This window comes from Bubalus bubalis, chromosome 19 (genome assembly GCF_019923935.1).
Source record: "Bubalus bubalis isolate 160015118507 breed Murrah chromosome 19, NDDB_SH_1, whole genome shotgun sequence".
NCBI lineage: Eukaryota > Metazoa > Chordata > Mammalia > Artiodactyla > Bovidae > Bubalus > Bubalus bubalis.
This window is the reverse complement of record NC_059175.1, coordinates 15,652,230-15,661,344: the sequence shown is the minus strand read 5'-3', so window position 1 is coordinate 15,661,344 and position 9,115 is coordinate 15,652,230. Positions and strand designations below refer to the sequence as shown.

The 9,115-nt window shown below is 37.0% G+C and overlaps 1 long non-coding RNA gene across 1 annotated transcript in view; it reads right to left on the bottom strand.

The window, feature by feature from the left end:
* Nucleotides 1-585: 585 nt before the first annotated feature.
* The window catches only part of LOC123330552, a 104,443-nt gene continuing 95,913 nt past the window's right edge, over nucleotides 586-9,115 (bottom strand). Inside the window, exons 2-3 of the long non-coding RNA XR_006546554.2 lie at nucleotides 4,453-4,525; nucleotides 586-2,598 (exon numbers count right to left, since the gene is read on the bottom strand). This is a non-coding gene — a long non-coding RNA (uncharacterized LOC123330552). The remainder of the gene's footprint in view (nucleotides 2,599-4,452; nucleotides 4,526-9,115) is intronic.

Sequence of the window (9,115 nt, the reverse complement as noted above, 5' to 3'; positions counted from 1 at the left end):
TTAATTATTTTCTTAGTTTGACTATTTAGGGAAACACATTGTTTTTTCCAACCATATAACAAAAGAATATCACTTAGGTGTTTTCCTTATGATATAACTAAATCATATGTTTTGTCAGCAACTTAGTGTTTGGAAACAGCAGCATATACTTTTTAAATAATTTGGAACTTATCCAGCTAAAATGACAATTGTATATTGGGATACAATATAAAAATGTTGACATGCTACAATTTTATGTAAGTAATAATTCAAAAACAAGTATGCTTTGATAGTCTTTTCTTAGTGCTTGAATGCCTCAGTTAAAAGGGCTTGAACTGAAATGTCTTTACTACAACAAGAAAATGATTAACCAGATTATTTAAAAAATACACTGCATATCATATGTTATTCTTGCTCTTATTCTTTCTTCATTACAACATAAATGCTTTGGAACATAGCGCTTTATGTAAGCTATAAAAAAGGCAGACTAAATATCTACCTCAAGAAGTGAGCTAAGAAGCTATATGTAATGTATCTGTGGCTAGTACCTCAATAGCTTTAATAGCTTGACAAAAGCATTTAGAGATACATTAAAGGGCCACATTCTACCGAATTATCTCTGAATTACCAAATGAACCTAAGAGAGGATTTTAAAAGCTTTCAGAGAAATACCCAATATAGCTCTGTGTATTTAAACACCCACTATACAAACTGCAAAACTGTTTCAGCATAAAGCTGCTGTCTGAGCAAGAATATGAATAGAGGAATAATACCTTAGTATTATCACTAGAGTATACTCTTCTGATCCAGTACTCTTGCCTGGAAAATCCCATGGACGGAGGAGCCTGGTGGGCTGCAGTCCATGGGGTTGCTGAGAGTTGGACACAACTGAAGCGACTTAGCAGCAGCATACTCTTCTGAATCATATGCTCTACAATATAGTGTAGACCAGTCTGCTAGGATCATGAGGTAGTTTTCTTAAGACTCATACCACATGAATTTCTCTAAAGTTAGGAATAGGCTGTATAGGTGATCCCCAGTCCAAAACATGAGAGCCAATAGAGCCTAATGGGTAAGCACGTGGATTTAGAAATCAGACAGATCTGGGTTCAAATCTGAAGTCTGTAACTCACCAGTTTTCTGATTTGGGGCAAATTGTTTCAGTGCTCTAAGCTTCAAGTTCTCATCTGTAAAATGGATATAAGTTATACTCTACCTCATAGAACACTTAGGATTAAATGTGATAATGAATACAGTATATAGCAAAATGCTTTTACAGATAAATGAGTTCATAAATAATGGTTACTTTTTAAAAAATATTTTTTCTCTCCATCTATAATAAGTCAATTTTGATAAATACCAAATTAAAAAAATAAACATCCTTGGGAGGGGTCAATATTAAAGCCCTTCCCATATAAGACTTTATTTAGCAACAATTCAGCAGATGGTGTGAAAGCTGAGACTGTGTAAACTGTGCATCTGAAAGATACCTAGCAAACAGCTACAGAGAAGATAGATGCATGCATGCGTGCTCACTTGTGTCTGCTTCTTTGCAACCCTATGGACTGTAATCCATCAGGCTCCCCTCTGCATGGGATTTCTCAGGCAGGAACACTCGAGTGGGTTGTCATTTCCTACTCCAGGGGATATTCCCAACTCAGGGATTGAACCCATATCTGTTGCCTCTCCTGCATTGGCAGGCAGATTCTTTACCACTCCACCATCTGGGAAGCAAAGATAGATTAGGGGACTGCAGAGCCTGGTAGGCTCCAGTGAGAATCTTGGCATATTTCACAATTTTGCTTGAGGCAAGCTTTGACAACACCTTTAAAATTTTCTCCACTTTTTATCTCTGGCTCACTCTAAATATATCCACATCTGAAGATCTTACGTCTTGGACTATCTGCAGAATCCAAACACCCGTGACATCCCTCACCACAGCCAAACACAACAAGACGATCTATACATATATAAGCCTAGATAAAGACGAGAGGGAGATGCATGGAAAACCAGCAGACTCTCTTCTCTACTTCGTGATATTGCAAATGCAAAGAAAGGAATGGATCTTAATGTGTTATCTGATGCACTGATACAATTGAATACCAGATGAATTACTGTCTAATGTAATGCTCAAAAACATTTAAAGAAATGTACGATTTAAATATAAAACATTAAGCATCAACCCAAACTAATGACAACTTTTGTTCTAGAAAACCAAGTGTCTCTAACTACATCACGGAGGATTACTGAATCTCAAAGTAAGGTATGTTTCTATTCCATTTTCCATTAAAAAAATAAATATACCCACTTGGAACATCACAAGTGGGTACTGCAATGTTCTGTAAACCGAGAACAGCTATAGTATAGCTCTCTACAAGCAACTCTAAAAGAACATAGCATTTGCATCCATTCACCAAGTAAATGCTCGGCATAAATCCATCATCAGAATCCCTGCTGAATGAAACAAAGACAGGCCCATAATTAGAATTCTTCTAGTTGCAAGCAATGGTCTTAATGAACTGTTGCTCCTTGCCCAGCAGTTCTCCATCCTGGCTTCTTGTTAGAGTCATCTGAGGTTCTTTGAAAAATGTTTCCATTCTCAGAGATCCTGTTGTAATTCTGTGTGAGTGGGGACACAGACATTATTTTGCACTCTTTTAGTTTGTAGGAATTTCAAACTTACAAAATAAAAGTGCTAGGAATACAAAGAAATCCCATATACCCTTCTTCCCATTTAGATTTTTGCCAACCATCCCAATAACATCCTTCATAGCAGAATGATCCAAACCAGAATGAAGTGTTGGCAATGAACTGTTCCATCTCTTTAGTTTCCATAAGTCTGGAAGAGTTCCACAATTCTTCTGTGCCCTTACCAACCTTAATATTTTTGAATCTATAACAGTTGCCCTGTAGAATATTTTTCAAATTGGATTTGTCTGTTTCCTTATGACTAGATTCAGGCTATACAATTTGGCAGAAAGATCACCAAGACTGTCTCTTCTCACTGTGTCCCATCACCATGATACACAATGTCAGAGTGTCCCATCACTGGTGATAACTTTGATAACTTGTTGGAGGTTTTGATCAGAGTCTACTAAAGGTACTGTTTCTCCACTGTATGTATAATTATGTGGGGAGAAACTCTGAGGCTATGTAAATATCCTTTTGTCATTAAATTTTCACCCATATATTCTATATCCATGAGTGTTCTTTGTTGGCCAAATTATTATTACATTAGTTTCTAAATTGTGATTTTTTTTCCAATTCTACCATTACTTTTACATTTACTGTTTGGCATTCTGCAAGTAAAAACTTTCTCTTCTCCACAGTGATATGCTCAGTTATTTCACCATAGATTGATTCAACACTATCCATCATTATTAGTATTTATTTAGATTCCCAAATTGTTCTAGATTTTGTAGTGGAGCCCCTTCAAACCGACATCTATATTTTTTGACATGACTCCATTGTTGTTTGAACACTTCCTTATTTCAATCACAGCAAATGACTAGAGATATGGAATACATACATCTTTTATTTTTGTATTTAATTTCTATATCTGTGCTTAGTTGCTCAGTCATGTCTGACTCTTTGTGACCCCATGGACTATAACCTGCCAGACTCCTCTGTCCATAGGGATTCTCCAGGCAAGAATACTGGAGTGGGTTGCCATGCCCTTCTCCAGGGGATCTTCCCAACCCAGGGACTGAACTCAGGTCTCCTGCATTGCAGGTGGATTCTTTACGATCTGAGTCATCAGGGAAGACTCTGTCCCTCTACATTGAGATATAAAAAGCGATGCATTCACATACATACTACTAAGTCCAATGCAAGATTACAGTGCTCATTTCAACTTTCTCCCATTCCATATTTGTAATTTCCTTTTCTAACAGTGAGAAATTTAGCTCCGGTGTCCTCAATATGTTTACTTTGTCTCAGTCTCCCTGAAACCTGTCTAGATCCTCTGAGGCTGCTGCTGTCCTCATTCAACCCTTCCTAATTTCTTATAGCCTGGAGCAAAGAAGGAAGACTCACAGGGATGGAGTTAAGTGGGTGGGGAAGAAAGGAAGTTATTAACATTTTAAAAATTCCTCAGGTAAAACTCATATCCAGCTTTGAAATCATGAATACTATTCTTTTTACAATCAATCGTGCCTGAATTTGGCTAACAGTATTTTCTTCCCAGATCTGCACTGGGAAATGAGATCAGATTTCAACAAATTTTACTTGTGATTATCACCTTGGTGCCTTACTATAGTGTTCAATGCCATTATAATATGAGTCAGTAATAAGAAAATTTATTTTTGCCAGTAAGAATGTTCTACCTAAAGATAACCAGATCAGTGTCTTACAAATCTAAGAACTTGCTTTCTCTCTCTGGGCAAATGATATACAAATGGATACATCTCCAGTGAGCCCTAGCCTTTCTACTTAAAAGTAGAACAAATCTCTAAATGCAGATCAGGGACTTACACTCTTCCAGTATGGATCACAAGCATATCCTTCTTTTTCTTCTCTGATAAGTGGAATATAATTCTTTATTTCCCTGTTTCCAGAGAAGGATAGAGAACAAATTGTGACTTGGACTATAATCAAGACTATTTATTTTCTATTTGTTCCTCTTTAAAAAAAAAAAAAAAGCCTGACAAGCTAGATTTGAATTTTTACTCAACAAAATATATACAGGGTTAAAAAAATGTCATTTTCTTTTCACTGAAGACACAAATCCTGAAACATTCTGACATATTATCAAGAAAATATTTCTCTAAAGAAAACCTGTGTCCGGGAGAAAGATTCATAGCATATCTCAACTTTCTGAAAAATCAACATAGAGTTGAACAGATGCTAAACCACATCTTGCTTATTATAATCCACAAGGGGGATGCGGAACATTGATTTTCATTTGCAGTTCAAAACATTTCAAGTGTTATGTCAATAAAATATCTTTGCCATCGTGGTGGGTGTTCTGAAGCCTCAGAGCACTTCATGCTTCACAGCTCTGCATAGTGTCATAACTCAATGCAGGTGATGGCTAATGTTAGGGCATCGTTTTCTCCTACTGTTCCTGCCCAACCAGACTACAACTACTATTACATGACTCAGTTCTCTTCCAGGAGTGTCAGTGATTCTGACTCAATATTCTGTCAGTGATTAAAGGCTCCAATCAATTGTCATTTGCTCCATAGTCTCACCTGACCCTCCCCACACTTCCTACTAGTGGGCAGTGACCGGCCTTACTCGTAACTCTTTATCCTCAATTATTTTATTTGCCTCAATTATTTCATTTATAGACCTTCTAGATGGTCTTCTGAATGTTAGCACAAAATCTGGCATAGTGTTGAAAACAGTGAAAACCAACAGCTAATTCAGGAATAAAGATGGATGCAAATGCTGACAAGTCATTTTTCTCCCTCATCTCTGAGTTAAAGCAAAGATTCATGGTGTCATGATCTTTTATTTTTTTACAGTTCTAAACCAGACAACTGAAGGGAAGCAAAAAAGAGCAAGAAGAGTGCTGACAAAGAGTTTGGTCAAGTAATTTTCAAAAGAGATAAAAGTGTTGGGTGATATTAAGTTTCGTTTTAACTTTTCTGTTTCATTGCCCAGTGAAGCATGAGGTGCTATGTAATAAGAAGTTTTAACCATCTCTGGTAACACCTGCCTGCATAGACAAAGAAGGCACAAAAGCAAGCACATTGCCCCAGTAAAGGAATTTGAAAATATCACTTTCTAAAGGCCAAATCATTACTGAAATTTATCTAGTGCAGAAAATGTAAGATGCTCCCACAACCCTTCCTTCTCTATAAAGCCTTCACAAAATGATAAAAAAATGATGATTTCCTCTTATTTTGATGGACATGACATTCCCTCTTTACTGACTTCTCCCTGAGTCCTTATCTTGCCAAAATATGTTAGTAAATACAGCACTACCTTTGGGTAGCTCCTTAATATTTACCCATACATATTACCTCAGTCTCTGCCATTTAGAATTATACCTAGAGATCATGGCTACCTCATACAGAATGTATGTTTATAACACATGCACGTACTTGTGCACACACACATACGACCTAGTCAACAGCTAGAGCGCACAGAGTCACTCTCTGACACTATGGAGAATTTCAGTGCTCTATGGAAGTAGACTATAGTTTTGTGATGAATATAAAGCTAGACTTTGCACATGTATAGATGCTTCCACTGGGTGTTCCTCAATGAAAGAACCGGTACATGTTGATGCGACTAGCCCAGATTCTCCAAACAGGTAAGACGAATACACTGCAAGGATATAGAAGCTGCTGCTTTTTATTATGCATGTTTTATCTTTAATGAAAATGAACAATTAAAATGTATTCCCGAGATTATAAGATAATGTAAAACATTACTATATTACACTAACATCCATATAGCTGGGTAAACAATACACAAATTGAAAGGGTAGAAACCTATTCACTTCCTGCTCAGGTAGAAAATAGTAATGGGACGTGTGCAGGTGCAGGAAAAGTTCCTTGGGTAGAGACAAGCAGGCCTGGTGAAGCTTCGTAGGTGGCTGTGATGCCCTGAGTCTATGCCTCTGGGCCCTGTTACAGGACTGCAAGTGTCTTTATTTGTAAATCTATGGCTGTTTCACCTACTTCCACTCTATTTCATACCAACTCTCTGCCTTTAACTTAGGTACATCCCAAATCATTGTGAAAATACAGACTGACCTATGTGTTCATGTCAACAAAATCAGTTTGGGCTTAACAAACAGAAGACAGCATAGCTTAAACATTTCTCAGCACAAAAAGTATCTCATGAAGAAAAACATTGAAATCTTAGTAAACCTCACTCTGAGTCCCGACCCCAATTTTGACCTGCTGTGTTACCCTGGACAAGTCACAGTGTTTCTAACACACACTACCACAGTCTAATTTTTCATTAGAAAAGTGCTAGCCAGTGGTATTCTCATTTTATCCTACCACATGCTAATCTTATTCAAGTCTCTAACCTACTGAGGGAGATAATGTTGGGTTGGCCAAGGAGTTCATTCGTAAGATGATACAGAAAAATCCAAGTGAACTTTTTAGCCAGCCCAATATTTTAACTTGTAGATTTTATGTAAGAAGAAAATAAGATGTTGAAAGGTTTTATTAAAAAAAAAAAAAAAAAAAACTTGACTATAGAGCTATTAAGGGACAGAACTCGGATTTAGAACTGGTTATCCTGTTGGGTAAGTCAGGGTGCTTAACTATTATACTAATATCAGTTTTCTCAGCTCTAAAGTATAAGCATTAAGCATAACAAATTCACCGGATTATGAGACACAAAGGAAAAGCACATGAAGGTGACTGGAAAATATTATTTGTTCAACAGAGCCATTGGTTACGATTCATTCTCCTTCATGCTCCTTGTGTTACATGTTGGGGTAATATATTTTGAGTCCCAATTACTAGGTGAAGGTGAAAAGTATACATCCTTTTATATTAATGACACAGGGGTCAGTACAAGAACACTGGGCCAAGGAAGCAGCTGATGTGATTACATGAATGACTGTCAGCAGGGCCAAAACATTTTACAGGCCTGTCAAAATTTTTGACAGGCTAATGATTTTTGAAAAATATCTTCAATGCCAACCTGAAACCTAGGACTAGTCTAATGACTGTTTTTCTGAAATCTAACTATGAGGTCATGTATTAGAGTGATTTAGGGTCAAATATAAATGAATATATAAAAGATCCACAAACATGACATTCTAATTGCACATTGCTATTTGATCAGAAACAAAAGAGCTGGGACTAGACATTGTGAAATGATTCTTTTTTCCTCTTAGGGTTCAATCATCTTATTTCATAGAAAATTTCCTATTTGATCTCCGAGAGAAAAATCAATTTGAATGTTGCCTATTTCTAGGATATATATTTCTGGTTCCTAAACTGCATTTAAATGTTAGAGGCTAATGAAATAGTTGAAGTAGTTTGAGGCACTTGAAAGGTAACTTTGAAAAACTCATGTAAAAGTATAAACACTCAATATGTAATTGTATCTGTAATTCTCTTTGTATAAGTCACACAGATTTAAGAAGAGCTTCATCTCTGTCTATATAGTATAGATGCATTTCCAAAGATGTACTTTTTCTTTTGTGCAAGAATTGAGAACTGATTCCAATTTCTATGATACACTCCACCTCCAGAAACAATAAAAACATGCCTATTGAGTCAAAACACAAGGATTTAGGCATCAAGTGATGACAGTTTGTACCTGGAAACATTCTGTGGCTTTTAGGAGAAATACTTCAAAGAAACTTGGCTTTCTTTGTATCCTGATATACATATCAGTATATATCACAGTTCTGTTCAACTCTGCAAACCCTAGGACTATAGCCCACCAGGTTCCCCTGTCCATGGGATTCTCCAGGTAAAAACTGGAGTGGGTTGCCACTCCCTCCCTCAGGAGATTTTCCCAACCTAGAGATTGAATCCATGTCTCTTACGTCTCCTGCATTGGTAGGTGGGTTCTTTACCATTAGTTCCACCTAGGAAGCCTATATTATATGTATATATACACATAAAGTATATTTATAAAGAACATGTATACAATATAACAAAGTACACAAATTATATAAAGTGTGTGTATATATAATATTACAGAAATATTGTTGAGGACAAAATTATGTTTCACGAATTTTTGTATTCCTAATTAATTTAAGGTTTATTCTATTCAGTACCACCACACCTTGTGTATGCTAGTCCATGTCATCCATCTGCTTTTTCCACACTCACAAAGGATTTTGATTATGGGTTCCTCGCAACCAAAGCCAGTAACTGGCTTGCATCACACATCTAGCAGTAAAGGGTGCTCTGTCTGTGACCTATCCAGGTTCAAGTCAGCAAGAGAATGAATTGTGTTCCCCCAAAAGTCATATGTTGAAGCCCAAACACCCCAAAATGCCTGTATTTGGAGATAGGGCTTTTAAGAGGCAGTCAAGCTGAAGTGAGGTCTAAAGGGTAGAGTCTTTAGAGAATCCAGCAGGACTGGTGACTTTATGGGGAAGAAAGAGAATTCTCTCCCCCATCTCCATGTACACCCACTGGAGAAATGCCGCACGAACCCACAGTGAGAAGGTGGCCTTCTATAAGCCAAGAAGAGAGCTCTCACC